The sequence below is a fragment of the Brienomyrus brachyistius genome, chromosome 24 (assembly GCF_023856365.1).
Source record: "Brienomyrus brachyistius isolate T26 chromosome 24, BBRACH_0.4, whole genome shotgun sequence".
Taxonomy (NCBI): Eukaryota; Metazoa; Chordata; class Actinopteri; order Osteoglossiformes; family Mormyridae; genus Brienomyrus; species Brienomyrus brachyistius.
In genome coordinates this window covers 7,848,224-7,869,722 of record NC_064556.1, presented here as the reverse complement: position 1 = coordinate 7,869,722, position 21,499 = coordinate 7,848,224, and the positions used below count along the sequence as shown (strand labels likewise).

Here is a 21,499-nt window from a genome sequence, read left to right as displayed (position 1 = left end):
TCACGAGTGGGATATTTATGAACGCAAAATGTTAAAACTTGCAGGTCTGTATTTTTCAGCAGAGCCAGAGAGCCCCAGTCTGTGACCACAGCAGGCGTTCTGTTCATTCAGGGCGACTGTTTTAGAAGCAAAAAAACCGAAAACTCATAATTCAGTGTGAGCTGCAGATCACAGTCTCCGAACTGAATGAAAAGCACAGAGGGAACAGGAAGTGCAAACGAAGGAAAAACAACAAGTAAGGTGAATGCTTCCAATCTGCAGCACACTGAGTCACAGTGTTTCATGAGTTGTGCACAGGTTACTAAGTTAGCTCTACTTAATGTTAGATCTCTCACAAATAAGTCTTATTTTATTAATGGTTTCAAGGACTTGTTTTTATGCTTTTACCAGAAACATGGTTAAATAAATGTAGTAACTGTATTAACTGAGGCAGCGTCACCAAACTTTATAAATGTCTCACGGCTGGCAAGAAAGCTGAGGGCATAGCTGACCAAAGCTGAGGGCATAGCTGACCTAGCGGTTTGGTGATTCCTTCCAATGCAAACAGGCATTATTTGGTTATTTCACACCCTTTGAGTATCTCTGTGCAGTTCCAAGAGGGACTCTTACTAGTAATTGTCTACAGCAGGGGTGACCAACCTTTTTCAACTCAAGATCTACTTTTCAAACTATTGCATTTCTACATAGTTAACAATCTGGGGCATCGTCAGCGATGCAGTGTACTTTTCCATTGTTGAAAGTATTAAAGTTTTAAAAATTAGGTTAAATCAGCAAAAAAGTAAACCATGTCACCTTACTTTGTTTTACCTGCATCGGAGGCGTGTAGTACCGCTCTCACCCGAAGATTGCTATTCACATTCTAAATTGCTGCATTAGCGCGTATTGAAATCGCATTCGTATAGTAATTTGATGAACAACGCAAAGGTGAAACGCGATCCAGATACATCCCCATCAGCACCATAAAAGGGGGGGGGTGTGGCCAGGTGTCAGTGCTTCATTCATGCTCACTCTCCGTGAAATCAAGCGTGGTACTGTGATAGGATGCCACCCATGCAATAAAGTCCATTCCTGAAATTTCCTCTCTAGTAAATATTCCATGGTCAACTCTTAGTCAGGGTTCCCACTCTTTTTAAGGAATCGTTTTCCAGGAGCAGGGGCTGGCATGGTGGTGCAGTGGTTAGTACTGTTGCCTCACACCTCTGGGATCTGGCTTCGAGTCTCCGCCTGGGTTACATGTGTGTGGAGTTTTCATGTTTTCCCCATGTCATCGTGGGGTTTCCTCCGGGTACTCCCATTTCCCCCCCACAGTCCTAAAGCATGCTGAGGCTAATTGGACTTGCTAAATTGCCCATCGGAGTCTGTGTGTGAGTGAATGGTGTGTGAGTGTGCCCTGCGATGGGCTGCCACCCCATCCTGGGTTGTTCCCTGCCTCGTGCCCATTGCTTCCGGGATAGGCTCCGGACCCCCCGCGACCCAGTAGGTTAAGCAGTTTGGAAAATGGATGGATGTTTTACTCATGTTTTAAAATTCTGTTCTTATATCCTTTTTTAATTTAAATTTACTTTGTATTCTGTATTTTTATATTATGTGTAAAACACTTTGAATGACCACAGTGTACAAAAGGTGCTATATAAATAAACCTCTGTGAAATACTTTGCAAGTTATCATACTACCAGGACCAAGTCACTATAATGATGCGGCACTACTTCAGTTTTTGGGTGATCTGTCTCTGAAGACTTCCATTTGATCACCCATAAAATGTGTCTGCAAAGTTTGAAAAAGATCCACAAAATTCTTTTAGGTGTCCACAAGGTCATGTGTCTTTTACAGCTGTTCTTTCCTTCCTTTGCTGCCACATACTGTAGCAATGCTGCTTCATTTTTTAGGAAATGTGTTTCAAAATGGAGTCAGGTGTAGATCGTCATGCATTTAATGTTTTTCTGATGTAGTAACAAGATCTATCGAATAGTTTTGTTCAGTTCCAGTTGTTCATCTATAAAATGTGTCTGTAAAGTTGGAGAATAACCCTTCATATTATTTTTGAAATGTCCAAACTGCCCTTTCTTTTCCATCACTATGTGTCATGTTTGAGTTTTGTGCAATCTGTCTCAAATTTGACCAAGTCCAGTACATACCCCAGATAAAGTTCCTGCAAAGTTTGAAAAAGATCAGTCAAATGAATTTTGGCTTATCACACTCACGAGAAAGTGCCTGCTGCTGAAGGCTGGTACCCGGACCATATGTATTCCCAATACAGGCAATATAACTAAACAAAGCAGATGTAGAGCATATAGTTTCACAATATAACATGATGACTCAGGCGATTATATTACCTTTCTTGTCTGGCTTATGGCTTTCATTCCTGCCCTGGCTTGGCCTGTTATATTGCCACGGAAGACAGAGTTTATGGAGTTGAAGAAGCTCGATTTTCCAGCACCAATTGCACCAACTAGCAGAATCCGAGCCTGAGGCACTGAATCAATAGTGGGTGCGTAATTTTGCAGAGATTGCTTGAGATCGTTTTTTGTCCTAAAGGAATAGATATTTAAATTGGAAATGGAAATTAGTAAAAATTCATCAGGCATACAAATAATGCTATATCTTATGACATATTACAAGGCTGTGCATATTTGAGAAACCAGACTTAAGGGTCTTACACAAAGGCCCAACAGTGAACACTCTGACAACCACAGGAAGTAGTGATCCTCCGATTACAGGCAGTGGGAAGAGTATTCAAACATATTTTAGAAATATATGCATAAAATTATAAAACTGCTACTCATAAAAAATAAAAAATGTATATAAAATTTGACAAAATCCGGCTTCATTACCCAGTGTCCCATTTAACAGGCCTCCATGGATTATCAAGGAGCTCTGATTTGTTCTCCACTGTCTTTTGGTTACTTCCTCCATTTCCCTTTTTCTGAAGCAACCATCCAAACATTTTCCAACACCAACTTCCAGACCTGTTTAATGACAGTACAATAAAACTGAGCATAATTCATTCCGGAAACGTGCTCGTAATCCAAATATATAAAAGCAAATTTTCCCGTAAGAAATAATGGAAACTCAGATGATTGGTTTCATAACCCAAAAATATGTATATAAAAATGATTAATACAAAACATAAAGTAAAAGTATTGTGGCGTCAAGCGGGCTGAAGCATCGCAGGAAAAGAGACAGACATGAAAACTCACTTCCCGGGGAGAACACACTTTTTATTGGTAGTTCTGAAAAGGGCAAACTCACTTGACAATAATGAAATGTAACCATTAACAATAAGAACACAACAACGGGTATTTATTTCCTTCTTAACCTCCACCTTAATCACCTCCTTCTGTTTACCGCCTTCTTTTCAACTTTCTGCTTGATGGGGGCCATTGTTCTAGTACCGTTTGTAAAGAAAAGTCGCTACACTTGGACACAAATTTAAAAAATGCGAATGCTAAGAGATAATAACTATCGGTTCAGATCACGTGACGCTCGGCACACGAAGTGGATACGTACTCGTATTGCAAGACATTAAGTTATAATTTATTTAAAATTTTTGCTCGTCTTGCAAAACAGTCACAAGCCAAGTTACTCGCGAATTGAGGTTTGACTGTACTGTGTTTTCCTTTTCAGTTCAAAACAGGTTCGTCACAAACTGCCACATTACCCATATGCATCAACCAGTTTAACAATATACCTTTTCAATACTTCCTAAGGGTTGCTTTGGAGTATAACATTCATTAAATTGATTTGCAAAGTGCTTGATGTGAGAAAAAAAAATAGGTGCTGCTGACAACAAGAAATGTTCCTAGTACTCTGAAGAAAAAGAGAAAGTCGTTTCGGTCCACTTCAAGTATTGGATTTGTACTTATATCTGTCAGGGTCGGTGCTCATCGACCCTGACCTATGTGTCATGTCCCCTTTTGACCAGGCTGCCATAGTTACTTTAGTACTGCTGTAGGTTAGGTGTAGGGCTATAACACTCTTCTCCATATTCGCTTTTCTGAGCTGATCCCGAGCCGACACTTCACTGCTTGAACCCTCACCTGAACTCCTTGGAGATCATTATGTGAAACCAACTGGGACTTTTAAACTATATGGACTTGAACTCAAATCCAATTTAATACTGAACCAGCTTTAGCTTAATGTTACTGAGTGGATCTTAGCATGCGGTCAAAGCAACGACAACTGCAGAATATTTTACATCTTAATTTCTTTAAAATGATAAATTAATCATATACTAATGTTAATGTGAATACGTTTTCATGCACCCCAGTCACCCAGAGGAGGATGGGCCTCAACCCCCCAATCTAAACCCTATAAAGCTGGTTTGAGATGAGAAAGTAAGTATTTTTTCTTTGTACAGTATATTTAAAGGCAATCAAAATTTACCAAAATGCTGTACAATATTTGCAAAAATTGTGCAACATTTCATAATGCTTGCAAGCAAAATAATACAAACATAAGATACAGCGGCACAATAATAGTGCTCGTCCAAACTACAACTGCACAGGAGCAAGAAGGGAGAGATGAAAACAACAGAAAATAAAATGTTGTCACTCTGGGGATTATCCTTTGTATGTGGATTTAAAAATCCATGTGTCATGCCCATGCAGGCGGAACCCGCCAACTAACCTGTCTCGGTCACGCCCACAGGGCTGGAACCCGCCAACTAACCCGTCTCGGTCACGCCCACAGGGCCGGAACCCGCCAACTAACCCGTCTCGGTCACGCCCACAGGGCTGGAACCCGCCAACTAACCCGTCTCGGTCACGCCCACAGGGGCGGAACCCGCCAACTAACCCGTCTCGGTCACGCCCACAGGGGCGGAACCCGCCAACTAACCCGTCTCGGTCACGCCCACAGGGGCGGAACCAGCCGGGTGCTCCGCTGAGCACTTGATGACGGAGTGGATTTAAACCCAGAGCTCCGTCAGGACTGTGCGAAGTATTGAGCCATGCGAATGAGCCATACCGAGCATTCTATTATCTATTGTCTATTCCTTGCTTCATCCCTGTTCCGTTTGCCCAGTGTGCTTACCTTTTCTGTTCCTCTTCCACTTCCCAGACCCATTCCCGAACCTGAACCTTCTGCCCTGCTGAGACCGGCTCCTCCTGTTTCCCTTTCCCCGTGTTGTCGTGTCCCGTGTATATTCCCCGGACGGATCTCACGGCTTCGAACACCTGCTTCTGCCCCTCAACCATTCTCCTTGCTCTGCCCCTTTTCTTGTTACGAGTCAGTACTACCAATAAACCTTCTGGCTGCGTGCAAGACCTGGATCTCTGTTCCGATTCTTGAGCCATCGTTACACCATGTGTATATTTTAGGACGTGATTTTAGTGAATGCGAGGATTTTCAGGAGCGCATGAGTCACGTTGTAGCAGGACTGACTATCAAGTTACTTATTGTCTGAAAAAACAGTCACATGTCCTGCTTTCTCCACTTTTGAACTAATTCTTCTTAAATTGCTCACCTCCACTGACTTACTGGCTAATGGTGTAACGTTTGCAAATGATTCACTTGCGGGCAACAAGTTTCTTACAGGAACTAATCACTCATGGTCACTTCCCTGTAAAGATATATTCTTTAGGTTCTTTTGCTTGTCCTTAGAAATATGACATGAAAGCTGCTTCCCTCCTTGAATATGGCCAATGAGAGCCGCTGAAGCATGTAAGGGCGTACTTTAAGTAAGAAGGTGATTGGCTGGAAACTAAACCTGATTGAAGCCATACGTTGACAGTGAATGAATGACTGATAGTTTCTAGTTTAGTTCCAAACCAAAGACCCAAAGAAATAAACAAGTTGGTGCCTGAGTCGCTGCGATGGGCTGGCCCCCCATCCTGGGTTGTTCCTTGCCTCATGCCCATTGCTTCTGGGATAGGGTCCGGACCCCCCGCGACCCAGTAGGATAAGCGGTTTGGAAAATGGGTGGATGGATAATAGGCAATTTTTGATGTACTGGAACATAAGTGTTTCAGATCTATTTTATGCAAACAGGAAGTGCCTCTGAACGAGATGTTTCTTATTTAACAGTTAAGAATTGTCTAAGTTTTTGTATTACACTTTTTCTTGGATGCTTTGGACAGTTTCTCTAAACAATCTTGAGGTCGTCTCAACTTCTCATGCATTTCTCAAAATTTGGATAACAAGCAAAATGAAATTCAGATCGAAGATAATCACAGCTGTGATACATTACAGTTCAACTGCACTCCGTCTCTTACGTTACTGCTTAAGTATAAATATGATATGAATACAATGTAAATGATTCATTCAGCTAATCTAAAGTGCATATACCTAATCCTATAAGAAACAAAGCTATATAATTTATGAATGAATTAAAGGAATGAGAAATTACATTCTGTTGTGAGAAACTGACTTAAGACATCTCAAAAAACACAATTTAACTGGACTTTTCAGAAAACCCACTAAATGAATGAGCTGTGATGTTTCTTACATTTTGCATGCTATTGAAATATAGACTTATTTGTTAGACAAACTCACCTTTTTCCAAGCACCCTTGGACTGCCCCAGTTTTAAGCAACTATTGTGAAAGTAAAAGTAGGAGTTCAAAGCATTTTTTTATAGACAGACAGGTAACAGTTGCCACGGCATGGTTCATGAATATTTAATATTGTAGCAATTCCTACTTCAGGGTTGTTGTAGCCTACAGCCAGGGGCGTGGCTAGAAATTCTGCCTCCCCCCCCCCCCCCCCAACACACACACACATAGATAATACATTTTATATTTTTTACATATTAAAGGACCATTGTGAAGTAAGAACATGAGAAATTTATAAACAAGAGGAGGCCATTATGCCCATCAAGCTCGTTTGGGGAGAACTTAAGTAATAGCTCAGAGTTGTTAAAATCTTATCTAGCTCTGAGTTAAAGGAACCCAGGATTTTAGCTTGTGCTACACTAGCAGGAAGACTATTCCATACTCTAACTACACGCTGTGTAAAGAAGTGCTTCCTCAAATTCAGTTTAAAATGTTCTCCCGCTAATTTCCACTTGTGACCACGAGTTCTAGTATTTAAACTAATACTGAAGTAGCCATTTGGCTAAACAGCATCCAGACCTGTTGGAATCTTATAAACCTGGATCATGTCCCCCCTTAGACTAAACAAATTCAGCTCAGCAAACCTCTCCTCATAAGACATTCCTCTAAGACCAGGAATCATTCACGTAGCCCTACATTGCACCTTTTCCAAGGCAGCAATGTCCTTCTTAAGGTATGGTGACCAAACCTGCAGACAGTATTCTAGGTGGGGTCTTACCAAGGAATTATATAATCGTAGCGTCACCTCCCTTGACCTAAACTCCACACACCTAGAGATGTAACCCAACATTCTATTGGCCTTTTTTATTGCTTCCCCACACTGGCGAGAGTGGAACATGGAAGCATCAACATACACACCGAGGTCTTTCTTGTAATCAGCTACCTTTATTTCAGTGGAGCCCATAAAATATCTGTACTTTATATTTCTGCTCCCTGCATGGATTACCTTACATTTGTCTACGTTAAATTTCATCTGCCAGGTATCAGTCCAGTCGCTAATTACATACAGTACAGATCCCGTTGTAGCCTCTGTGCTGCTAGATCAGTATCTACTACACCACCCACCTTGGTGTCATCTGCTAATTTAACTAGTTTACTATATGTATTGGTGTCAATATCATTAATGTAAATTAGGAACAATAGTGGTCCTAAAATTGAACCCTGCGGTACCCCACTATGAATGCAGACCCACTGTGACATTGTGCCTCTAATAACTACTCGCTGCTTCCTGTCTGTTAACCAGTTTTTGATCCAAGCTGCTACAGTTGCTAAGATTCCTGCAGCTTTGAGCTTAAGCAAGAGCCACTTGTGAGGGACAACAGCAAGTAGATCACATCAGAGGCCTTTTTGTGATCAATTTCTCTTGTAGCTTCCTCAAAGAACTCATTAAATTCATTAAACAGGATCTACCTCTCCTAAATCCATGTTGCCTATCCCTCAGAATGTTATTTGCATCCAGGTAATCTTCCATTTTCACTTGGATTTCCATTATTTTTTCAGTAATGCTGATTTAACTGATTGAATCAGTTTAACCAGGGGATAGAAGTAACTGGGTGATGAAGTCCGACTGGACACAAACATCCAGAAGGGCAAACATCTTGCAAACACAACACTATATAATTACCCCATAATTACCTAACTCACTATGACCCCTTCCTTTACTCCCAGCCCAGTATATTAATATAGTGTATTTAACTTTAACTTGATTTAATTAACGTATAGTTAATATAATTAAATGCCAAGTACAGTTCTTGGACAAACTCACCTTTTTCCAAGCACCCTTGGACTGCCCCAGTTTTAAGCAACTATTGTGAAAGTAAAAGTAGGAGTTCAAAGCATTTTTTTATAGACAGACAGGTAACAGTTGCCACGGCATGGTTCATGAATATTTAATATTGTAGCAATTCCTACTTCAGGGTTGTTGTAGCCTACAGCCAGGGGCGTGGCTAGAAATTCTGCCTCCCCCCACCCCCCGATAGAATGCTATCTTGCCCAAGGACCCCCCAACACACACACAGATAATTGATTTTATATTTTTTACGTATTAAAGGTCCCTTGTAAAGTACTGAGCCCCTGATTTTGCCAGGGTATTCATGCCCCTACTGAGTCCCTACCTACAGCTGTTGAAATTAAATGCTTTAGTATATGATAGACAAATAATATAAATATGATATGAATACAATGTAAAGATAAATATAAAGGAAAAATTCACCTTATAGGTCTCTTTGGAGTAAAATGCTTGCAGAAATGCATTCAGGAATATTTATATCTGGTGTATTAAATAAACTTGTTCACATCAATCATAATTGGGCTCCAGGCTAATGGAGGCCAAATTCCACAGAGAAATGCCTCAGAAAACGTTGCGCCCAGCTGGACTTCTAATAGAACCATCAAATGAACAGTTATGGACTTTACTACATTTTGTGTGCTGTTAACATATAACATATACATATATTTGCGGGGGAAACACAGCTTTTCAAAATAATCTTTGACCGCCGAGTTTTTACGGGCTATTGCGAAAGTGAAAGCAAGAGTTGAATCATTTTATACAGTCACAGACATGTTCTTTCATGCTTATAAGTAGCATTCAAACGTAGGAGTTTCTTTTGATTAGTCAAAAGTTTTCCCGCCATAATTACTGTTCTCTAAACATCCTTGAGGTTGTCTCAGCTGCTTGTGCATTACTGAAAACATTTTGTGCTCTGCAGCAGTGATATGGATAACCATCAAAGTGAAGTAATCCATTCAAAACCTTTCATTTATTTAAAAAAATGCATTTTTCTTGTCAGACATTTAGTCAATGCCGCCAAAATATGAAATCTCTGGATCATCACCTAGATATCAGTCCAAACATTAAGTCATGTTGTCATAAAGAAAATATACTGTGGAAGTTTTTTGAAGTATTAAAATTTTCAGTTCTTGCTCGTTTGTCTTCACTATCATTTCTCTATAGCCAGCTAAATTTGCTTGTGCACCAAACTGTACGCACTTGTGTTCTGGAAACCATTACAAGGTTCTACTACATTGGTGTTTTCTGCAAGACTGGAATATAACATTAGTAACATTTGTAAGGTGGTTTCTTTTTATTTAGGACAACAGAAATTACAAAGCTGCACATAAAATCATACACAAATCTGGAAGCTTTGACAAAATGAAGTTAAATATTACAGTAAAAATATATGCAGTAGTTCAGGTAGTTATGTTGTAAAGAAGGAGGCTAATTCATCATCATGGGTTGTCCTGTTGTTCCTGCTGGTTTGGCTACATTATTTTCATTTATACATCACATCTGATACTCTCCCTTGCAATACATCAAAGCAAAAATCTTCTTGCGTGCCTCAACCACCCTCTACAAGAATCTGCTGTGATGTCATCGCACACAGCATCCATTGCAGGGTGTAAAGAAACATGGTTCAGTGGCTGGTGACAATCAATATCTAAATTTATCATCCAATAAAACCTCTGTTTTTGAACTACTTCCCTCGTACCTCATTGAAGGAACCTTTTTGACAACTGCATTAATGTTTTTGCCGTTAATGATGACTTACACGATGGGCTAATTCAAAGTGAATATATGTTACCCTATAAGAACCAAAACTAAATAATTTGTGAATGAATAAGAACAATGAGAATTTACATTCTTCATGTTTGCACAGGTGGTTAAAAGAAGTACCATTTACATTTGCAAATTTTTCCAAAGCAACCGAGAAAAACTAATAAGTATTTAAAAATGCAGCAATTCTCATTTCAGGGTTATGACACTGAAATGGACATGAAACACTTTGGTATTATTTAAACCTAAACGTAGATACACGTTATCTTATATACGGTGTCTTATATCTTATAAAGTACATCAACAAGTGGATTCTTATATGTTTAAATGAAATCTGTTGCATTAATTGTAAGTGGGCTCAGAAGAAATGGATTTCTCCGATGTCAGTTTTGCCTCTGCACAATGAAAAACAAAAAATACTAAGTGTGACTGGTATTTAATAGCGATAGGATTTCTGAAAAAAGTTATTATATTAATAGAGATTTTCATATCTTTCTATACAGCTACATGAGTTAAGGTCACCATTAGATGCTTGTTATAATGGGAAACTGGGCAAATTTTATTTGGTTATTGTGGCAACAATACACTGCCATACTGTAGCAAACAATCTGTTTTTATAGATTATTATGGAAGTGAAAGTAGTAGTTCAAACATTTTTGTTTAGTCACAGACATGATGATTGTCACTCTGTAGTTGATCAATATTGTTGAATCAAATTTGAAATATATTTATTTATTAATCATTGTACTATAGTGCCTTGGGTGGAGCGGTGGCTCTGAGGCTAGGGATCTGTGCCAGCAACTGAAAGGTTGCTGGTTCAAATCCTGGGAATGCCTGGAGTGATTTTGCTCCATTGGGCCCTTGAGCAAGACCCTTAACCTGAAACCTTGTTTAATCCTCAGTATGACGTTAATCTACATCCAGTCCTACAAGGAAGTTCTCCAATTTACAGGGAATAATTTGGGGATTGGTGACAGGATTGGCACTCCAGTCACTGGAAAATATTCACACTGGTCCATTCAGAATAGTGTGTCCCTGCCACACGGCTGCACTCAGGTTCTCATCCCTGAGGTGGTTTGTCATGTGATGGGTGCTGCAACACGCTGTAATCAATGCATACTCCTTACCTCCTCTGTGGAGCCAATTAGCATTTCTCAGCATTCTTGTGAACGGTGTAAGTAGCCCTGTGTGTAACTCTTATTGTAAATAGTTGTGCTGTATCCCCGGTTTATGTAAGTGTGTTTACCTGTGTGTGCCCCAATCTTGGGTTGTGTTTCTCGTAGAATGATGGAAGCTAGTATTAATGATGCATCATACTATGCTAGTTCAAACTAACATCTGAAGTATAACTGTTTCCAAAAACCATCATACTTTGTACCGCAGTAGTTTGAACTTGATGGACTCAGGCGTCGATTACCTCCACTTTCACCGCATGAGGGGTCGCCATTAAGATCTGATGTGGTCCCCTCCATCTTGGCGTGTTCCATCTCTTCCTCCTCAGGTTGCGAACTAACACCCTGCTCCCTGGTTCGAGCGGTGTCACCGCTCATGGCGGCTCTCCCTTTGGATTTCTCTAGTTGGCACGGACCTGGTCCCAGGCTGCACCTATCGCTTGCCGCAAACCTGCAAGATAAGTCAGCAAATCCCCATCCACGGTCTCCAGTGTGACATAATGTGAGGGAGACAAAACATGCATCTGCCTTCCTGTAAACACTTCAAAAGGAGCCAACCCTGTCTGGCGGTGTGTCCTGGCTCGCATGAATAACAAAGCCAGGGGCAGGGCATCCACCCAGGCCAGGGGTGAAATTTGAACTCCTGAAATTTTCGCCAATTTCAGTTTAAGTGTCTGATTTGCCCTCTCCACCATCCCTCCACTCGAGGGGTGAGAGGCACAATAATGCTTCAAATCAATTTGCATCCAATGGGACAATGTAGCCAGGGTCTCTGCGATGAACGCAGGACCGTTCTATGTGGTGATTTTAGATGGAATGCCCCATCCCGGAATCACGTCCTTTAGATAAGGTCGGTTAGTCCCGGAATGTCGCCACATACCTTCTCCATCACACCGTGCCCCGCTCTGTTTCCATCCGCCGAGCTCACCCTCCGTTGCACCTGTTTGAATCAAAACAAAGTCATTTTCAGCACATGGTTTATCAACATTCTTTGCCACCTTATTCCCAAACCCAGTGGAGTCCTTGGCTAAACTTTTAGCCCACTGGTCTGCGAGGTCATTCCCCTGACTGATTTCATCAGTTCGCTTTGTGTGGGCTGTTCGAGTAGCATGAGAGCGTTCCACTAACTGATGACGCTGAATAGGTTTTCCAGCAGAAAGGTCGCTGGGGATCCAGCCTCAAAAAACTCCCATCGACAAACAGGATGTTGCCTCCTTCCAGTGGGATGTCAATCAGATCCGGCCCAGGTCTGCACACACAGTCTGCAAACAAACATGCGGTTCCCCATCCACCACCGTGGGAAGGAGGGTCGCTGGATTCAAAGCAGAGCATCTTTCCACAGTCACATTTGCCAGTGTTAACAAAACATTCAGATAATGCACCGATCGCGCAGGCGTCAAATGAGATGTCCTGACCTGTGTCAGGATTGCGTGCACTGCATGGGGAACTCGAAGTTTCAGTGGATACAACTGTACTAGATCTGAACTCGCCATCACCGCCTCTGCTGCTGCAGCCACCACTCGAAGACAAAGTACCCAAACGCCTCGAGTAGTATGCAACCGGTTTGCTCCTTTCCCCATGATACTGAGTAAGAACTGAAGTCATGAACCCTTTTGACTCGTCAACATCCTGCACAAATGGCTTTCCATAGTCAGGCACCCCCAAAGCTGGGGCTGACATTAATGCCTGTTTTAAATCAATCAGGGCATCTTCAGCTTCGGACGTCCACGTCAATCTGTCTGTCAGTCAGTCCTAGCCCAATTGTCATATCAACCAAGGCCTGTGACCTGCATAGTCTTGAATCCAAGGCCTGCAATAGCCAATCATGCCTAGGACTTAAAGCAATTGCTGTTTAGTTTCTGGTTTGGGCATCTCCTGTATGGAGGCCACTTGGTCTGGTCCTAATGACCTTCCCTTACTTGTCAACACATGTCCAAGGTATTTAACCCTTTGTGACACTAGCTGAAGCTTTTCTTTAGAGGTTTTGTGCCTTTTTTTCCAGGAAGTCTAACATAGCTATGGTGTCCTGTTTATAGGACTCGCGAGTGTGAGAGCAAAGCAACAAATCATCCACATACTGTACCAGTGTGCTACCCCCAGGCCAGGAAACCCCTCCAAATTTTTGCCAGCTCCTGCACACGCTAGGTGACTCTGTGTAGCCCTGGGGCATCACTGTCCAGGTCCACCTGCTCCTCAGAAAGGTGAATGCGAACCAATACTGGGAATCCGGATCTACTGGGATAGAAAGGAAAGCATTAGACAAGTCAATGACAGAGAACCATTTAGCCTCCGCTGGTATGGAAGCCAGAATCGTAACTAGATTAGGTACGATAGGAGCCCTGGGGTGCATGGCTGCATTGACTCCCCTCAGATCTTGTATAAACCTCCAAGTACCATTTGCCTTTTTCACAGGTAAGATAGGAGAATTAACTGGAGAATAGGCTATTTCCTTAATAGCCCCCCTTTTCACCAGATCTGCATGTACTTCTCTCACTCCCTCCTCTGCATCTCTAGATAAGGGAAACTGGGCCTTGTGAGGCCGAAAGTCAGAATTGCGGTGGACCACCAAAGGCTCAGCTGACACCACTCTGCCAAAATCATTTTTCCCTTTTGCCCACAAGCAATTAGGTACTTCCCCTAACCAGTCTGGCAGTGGATCAACACTTTTCTCCATATTTCCTTCTGCATCCCCCTTTCTCTGTACCTCTACACACTGATCTATTTTGTACCTTTGCACCTGCCCATCTCCACTCATCCACCTTTCATCCTCTACACACACCCACTCAGTCCTTCTCTCACACTCTGCGACTCAGGGTCATAAGTCCTTCCATTCTAATGACCCCTTTTTCCCATATGATACATGGGGGACCGAACCTCCCACACACCACTGCTCCTGGCTGGCTGACAAACAGACAGATGCAGCAGACCTGTCTTCTACCACATAGAGGTCATCAAGCACAACAGTCTCTCCCAGTTTTCCTGCAGTCTCAGAATCCTTTATTCACTCAGCCCCTCCTTTTCCAGAAAACTGAACAGTGCAATGCAATTTCAGGCTGTTCTTGTCCTTCAGGGATACAGTCTCTCAGAATTGTGTCATCCACTAGCCACCAAGCAGCAAAGTTTTCTTTCTCCAATAAAAAAAACAGTCCCAAAGCCTTCGTCCCGGCCTTTGGGTATGGGTTCTTCTTCCTCATAATTATCTTCTTGGTCATCGTCCTCATCCTACTCGTCGTGGGAAGACTCTTCCTGCTTTACAGAAAGCTGTGTCATCAGACCCACCGCCCCCCCTTCTGCAGCAGGGGCAGAGGGCTCAACTCTTCCTGGAGGAGGAGGGACCTGAGCAGGAGGGCGAGATGCAGGTGGCAGCAGTGGAAGAGGGGACACTTCAGGCAGGACCGGATACAGGAGATCTGCATTAGGCTTTTTCCTCTTCTCAGCATCAGCATCAGCCACAGGTAGAGAAACGGCAGCAGTCGGATCGGCCCCCCTTTCCTCTCTGCTAACCATTACACGACTTTCCTTATCAGTCAGCTGCTCTCTAGGTTTCCTGGCCCTCAGCAAGGTCACAGACTTGCACTGAAAATAATATTCTGGCTTATACATTCCCCTACTAAAACGACAATTCCCTCTTCTTTCCAATATTGTTTCACAACATTCTATCTCCAGTATGTTTAGAGTGCCCTCCTTTGGCCATCTACCCCCAGTCTGACGATTCCAATTTCTACAAGCCTTCTTTAGTCTCAGGCCAGTCACCCGTTCCATTATCCACCGTGGGGATGGTTTTCCCTTACCCCCTTTTTTACATTTCCTCATTATCTCCCCCTTGATCTCTGAGTCCCTTTCAGGAGGGTGCGAATGTTTGCTTGATGCACTCCCCATTAATTGCCCTTTAACAAATGCCGTTGAACACAAGACCTGGGAAATACCTGGTCTGGCCCTGATACACACTCTCCTTCTCAAGGTAGCTGCCCTCTGTACAAAACACGCAGCTGCTGGGTGACCACTAAACTAAACAAGACACCTTGTTACTGGGTGACGAAAGAATCATAAAGGAACCAAGTTCCAAACATTAGCCGTTGGGCTATTATAGGAAGGAAAAATATATGTCAATGCTTTTGCATTCTTTCGCAAATGTAGATGGGTAATTATGTCATTTTCGGGCATCGATGAACCACTGTCAATGTGTGAAATATTGAAATTACGTTTGAATTCGTGCTAGTTTTTTACTTTCACTTTCACTTTGCGATCGCGCAAACTGTGAAAGAGCGGCAGTACTGGTTGGTCAGACGGATTAATTGCACACCAATTCCTCTGACATCGTCTTATTACTCATTAGCTTACTATTCAAACGTGACAGGTGAAATCTCCCGCAGCAAGCTTAAACGTGATAGAGGTTGATTGCGCAGGGAATTTAAAAAATCGTAGTTATGTGTGTGCGTGTGTAAAAATAGATGGATTTACGCAGGTATTTTACTTCTGCTGAGCCAAATAAGACAGGTCAGGGTGAAGAAGGGACAGCCAAAGAAAAGCCTACCACAAAGCGGAAAAGTTATGGCAAATCAGACTATGAGGCAAAAAGAAAGCGTAGCTTTTTGGTTTCATGGACAAAAGAATTTCTGTGGCTGGAATGTGACAAGCTAAATAGCATAATGTTCTGCCGGGTGTGCCGTGAATTTCCCTCAATTTCTGACTCGGTAAGCGCCTTTGTTACTGGGACCAGTAATTTTAGGAAAGACCCCATCAGAACTCATGAGAAATCTCTGCATCACAAGAAATGCATTGGTGCTCAGTCTGCAGCATCTTTCTCAGAACAAACACCAATTGCAAAAAACATACTAAAAATAAACCAAGCACAACAAGAAGTCCTGAAAAAGCTGTTTAGAACAGCTTACTATGTTGCAAAGAGTGAACTACCATTGGCTAAATTTAGCAGCCTTTTCAAACTTCAAAAAGCAAATGGCCTAGATCTTGGTTCCACTTACGTCAATGACCATGCTTGCAGAGAGTTTACTGGAGCAATAACACAAACTTCAAGAGACCAGATCGAAAAGGAAATTCAAGAAAGCAGGTTCTTATCCATTCTTGCAGATGGCAGTACAGACACTGGTATAATAGAACAGGAGTTGGTTCATGTCAGGTATGTGAGAAATAATGGTGACATGTCCACATACATTATCAAATGTCAGTCAGTCAAGAGTGCAAATGCTGCAGGCATTTTAGAGGCTATTGATGAAGCAGTGAACACCATGGGTATCAGAGAAGACACATGGAAAAATAAAGTAGTGTGTGCAAATTTTGATGGTGCTGCAGTGATGATGGGTGAGAAAACAGGAGTAGCTGGGAGACTGAAACAAAGGATACCCCACATCATAACAATCTACTGTGTGGTACACAAATTAGAGCTAGCCGTGCTGGATAGCGTGAAAGGCTGTGAGTACCTGGTGAAATCTGAAGATACACTGAAAACCATCTTTAAGATGTACTACTATTCCCCAAAGAAGCGAAGAGAACTGACAGAAATAAGTGAACTGCTAAATGAGAAAATGGCACATTTCAGTGGCCGGAAGAGCACACGGTGGCTTCCAAGCCGGCTGAGATGTCTGAAGGCTGTGGAAAAAAATACACTCCCACTGCTGTTCATATGGATAACATGGCAGGAGGAAGTGATGTCAAGTCCGAGGATGCAGCCACGGCTAAGGGGGTGGTGCAGGAGAATCGCTTCCTGCATTTCATGTGCATTTGTTGGTGATTTTAATGTTCATATAGAAAATGATAGTGATCCATTAACAAAAAGCATTTACTACCATTCTTGACTCTGCCGGTGTACATCAGAATGTAACTGGGCCGACTCATGCCTGTAACCACACCCTGGACTTGATCCTTAGTCATGGTGTCATGGTAGAACACATATCAATTATCCCTCAGAATCCTCTACTTTCGGATCATTACCTTTTAACATTTCAAATACAACATAACCCCCCTAAGGCCCCAGGTCAGAGGTACAATACTAGACGTTCCATAGCCGCATTATCCGCCGCAACTTTTCTCGATCAGCTCCCACAGTCCTTCAACCTTTCCTCTGAAGCGTCAAGTGTAAATGAACTTGAACAGGTAACCGTGAACATGGTGGAATCATTTCGTACCACTCTTGATCATGTAGCGCCACTCAAGAAAATAAAACATAGAGATAAGAAACCTGCCCCCTGGTACTCTGACCGTACACGGGAACTTAAACAAGCTTCACGCAAGCTAGAATGCAAATGGCGGTCAACAAAACTAGAAGTTTTTAGATCTGCCTGGAAAGAGAGCCTGTCTAGACATAGCACAAGTATAGACAAGCACTAGTGACTGCTAGGTCTATGTATCTCTCTAAACTAATAGAAGAGAACAAAACCAATCCTAAATTCCTGTTTGAATCTGTATCTAGGTTAACAAAGAATCCTTCAATGTTAAACTCACAAGTCCCAGAAGCTCTTAGGAGTGATGACTTTATTGCGTTTTTTAATAATAAAATAACTACTATTAGACATACCATCACTAGCACGCCCACAGCTGCACACAACCACCAATCTTCTGTTAGTGCTAGTGCTATTAGTACTAATGATAACACCTTTGATTGTTTCTCTCCTGTAGTGCGGACAGAACTCCTTAAGTTAATTTCCTCTGGCAAACCCACTACTAGCCTTGTTGACCCAATACCCACCAGTCTACTTAAGGAAATTGCACCACTGATTAGCAATACATTGTTAAACTTGTTAAACTCATCTCTTAGGCTTGGATATGTTCCTATATCTTTTAAAATGGCTGTTATTAGACCTATCCTAAAGAAGCCAAATCTTGAACCTAGTGACTTAGGACACTATAGACCCATCTCAAATCTTCCCTTCATTTCTAAAATTCTGGAGAAAGTTGTCGCTCACCAGCTGTCTTCCTTTCTTCAAAAAAATTATGCTAACGAACTATATTAGTCTGGTTTCAGACCCAATCATAGCACAGAAACGGCCTTAGTCAAAGTCATGAACGACTTGCTTATGGCTTCCGACCGTGGCTGTATATCGCTATTATTCTTACTGGATCTAACTGCAGCATTCGATACTGTAGACTATAATATTCTTCTGGACCGGCTGGAAACATTGATTGGCATTAAAGGGACAGCACTCCTGTGGTTTCGTTCCTATTTAACTGATCGTTACCAGTTTGTCCATGTAAACAATGAGTCATCCAAAGCCACTAAAGTAAGATATGGTGTCCCACAGGGATCAGTGTTGGGCCCACTACTGTTCAATCTATATATGCTACCACTTGGTAACATTATTAGAAATTACGGTATTAATTTTCATTGTTATGCTGATGATACACAATTGTATCTATCTGTCAAACCTAGCGACGCATCCCAGCTCTCTTCTTTAGCCGACTGTCTGCTAGACATTCGTTGTTGGATGGCAAGGAATTTCCTCATGTTAAATACAGAAAAAACGGAGGTTCTTTTAATCGGTCCTAAGGATGCTCGTAATAAGTTTGTAAACCCCAACCCTAGCGGCCTCCCTACTCAGTTTAAAACAGTAGTCAGAGATCTTGGTGTCCTGGTAGACTCCGATCTCTGCTTCAGTGCTCACATAAATAGCATTACCAGTACAGCATTTTACCATCTACGGAACATAGCCAAGCTTCGGAAGATGCTTTCCTTTCAAGATGCAGAGAAACTAATACATGCCTTTATAACTTCCAGATTGGACTACTGTAATGCCCTCCTTTCGGGTTGTCCATCTGGATCCCTACATAAACTTCAGTTAGTACAAAATGCAGCAGCCAGAGTTCTCACAAAAACTAAAAAATTTGATCACATTAGCCCTATCCTGTCCTCCCTGCACTGGCTACCAGTCAAATCTAGGATTGACTACAAAATACTGCTATTAACCTACAAAGCTCTGAATGGCCTTGCACCACAATATCTTAATGATCTTCTGGTCCCTTACAACCCTTCTCGCCTGCTTCGATCACAAGGAGCAGGATATCTATTAGTTCCTAGAGTAGACAGGACTACGGCAGGCTGCAGAGCATTCTCTTACAGAGCTCCGCAGCTGTGGAATAGTCTCCCAGCGGATGTGCGGGATTCAGGCACACTCTCGCTATTCAAGTCTAGATTAAAAACGCACTTGTATAGTTTAGCGTATAGGAAACCTAGTTCTAGTTCCAGCTAGTCGCTCACTCCCAGTTAGACTAACAGTATGAGGTGAAGAGCTGGGTGGGGATCGGTGTCCTTGGCTTTGGATAAACTGATGCGTCAGTGCTGTCGCTCTAGCCTTTCACTAGAGTGCTGATGTTCAGGGAGTCCCCATGCCTGTGTTCCCGCCTGTCTCTCCCTCTTTCTCATGCTGCTATAGACAGATCTGCCGGAGCCTAGATGAATATTGCACTCAATCATTTTGCTTGCACTGCCTCTAGTTTCCTCAACTCTGGCTAATACACTATTTTCTTACTTCCTCCCCCACCCCTTCTGGGTTGTGCTGCCTGGAGAACCATAACATCGAGGAATTTATGCTTCTGCTGCCTGCAAGACCACTACCTCCACTTCCAGCAACTACCCTCCAGCCTGCCTGCCCTTGGCTCATGGATGCCTCTCCTTCCTCCCCTGCTGCTGTGCCACTGTTGATCTTGCCATCATGCATTAAGCATCCCGTGCCTGCACCGGTCTGCCCCTGCATCAAGACTGAAATTTCAACCCCTGTATTAGCTTAAATTATATAATCTTGTTTTGTTTGACTCTTCTGCCAGCCCCTGGAGGATGGGCCCCCCCTTTGGGTCTGGTTCCTCCCAAGGTTTCTTCCTCTTAGGGAGTTTTTCCTTGCCACCGTTGCCTTTGGCTTACTCACTGGGGGGTCTTTACGTGGCAGAAATGTAAAGCGCATTGAGACAATGTAATGTTGTGATAATGCGCTATATAAATAAAATTGCATTGCATTGCATTCATGTTGGACTACAGTACCATCTTATCCAAGTGCTGTACACAAACAAATCAGTTAGTTGAGAGCACCACATCACGCTTACTCAACCTAAAAACAAAACCAGGAGAATACCAGAAAACCTTGGACACAAAGTTTACAGCGAACAAGGATGGTAGCATTTGCTACTGTGGAACACAGCTCACAAAAAGTCAGCGACCTGCTAGAAGAGGTGAGGGCACAGTCAAAGACACCTTTGGTGCAGGGATTCAGAAGATTATTGACAACACAGTCAAGTACATGGACAACAGATTTAAAAATCTGCGTGAAAAGCCTCTCTCTTGTTTCAGAGTTTTTGACCCTTCCACTCTTACTTAGAATAAAAGTCTGGACCTCCAAGTTTGGTGAGTAAAGGAAATCTCTTTTATTCCAGCAATCCAGCAAAGTGCTCCCATCACACTCTGGCACTTGGTACCAAGTCACCCGGAGTTCACAGAGCAACCAGTTGATAAACCATACCTCCCAATTCCCAAAAAGTATTTCTAAATCCTGATTGGTCACAAAACACCAACAAACCGAGCTCAAACGTATGACAAACACAATTCTCCTGCTCCATTGGTTTACCTTGGTAGCAAGGTAAAATCCACCCATCTTGCTCAATTTACCGGAATCTGTCTCGGCTTCTAGGCTCTACTTGAGATATGTATATAGATATTGATGTTTGGGTGTTCCATTGATTGATGATGCCTCCCTCCCGGGCCTACCAATGTCCAATTTTGCTTCCACATGGGTTGTGCAGAATCTCCCTGAATAGACAGGGTCCATCAACGAGGATTTCTTTGGGGGGTGTAGTTCCCATGAAGGAAGTAATCCATAAGGGGAGCCCCGTAGGCTGGTCTGTGATGGTGTCTGTCTTAGGAAGGCGAGTCATATGAGCAGGTTCAGAGTGATTCATTTAATCAACAGGAGGTTTCTCAAAATCTGATTACGTCAATTGATTCTAGATGTTCATTTATAATAACTAATAAGTGAAAATTTCAAATCTAAACCAAAAGTACAGTGCTTCATCCAATCCCAGAAAACTATTCTACACATTTAAATAACCATGTGCCCTGTACAGAGGTATGGTGAACCCATCACAGATAGCACAGGGCAGGAGGCACTGGACAGTATACTAATTTATAGCAGAGCACACACTCACAAGCACAATCACAGACTAAGGCCAGCTTAGAGATCACAGTCACCTGACCACATGTTATGGATAGATCAAACACACAAGACA

At 42.4% G+C, this 21,499-nt stretch overlaps 1 protein-coding gene and 1 long non-coding RNA gene across 4 annotated transcripts in view; one reads left to right on the top strand and one right to left on the bottom strand.

Moving 5' to 3' along the window:
* The window catches only part of LOC125720161 (interferon-induced protein 44-like), a 518,912-nt gene that overhangs the window by 407,338 nt on the left and 90,075 nt on the right, over positions 1-21,499 (top strand). The window lies entirely within an intron of this gene.
* LOC125720175 (uncharacterized) lies at positions 2,340-8,458 on the bottom strand. 2 transcript variants are annotated; one of them, XR_007385368.1, is made up of 3 exons: positions 8,316-8,458; positions 2,832-2,966; positions 2,340-2,529 (listed from the first exon to the last, which is right to left on the bottom strand). It is a non-coding gene; the product is annotated as an uncharacterized LOC125720175 (long non-coding RNA). The 2 variants fall into 2 exon arrangements; XR_007385369.1 differs by lacking the exon at positions 8,316-8,458 and adding an exon at positions 6,493-6,567.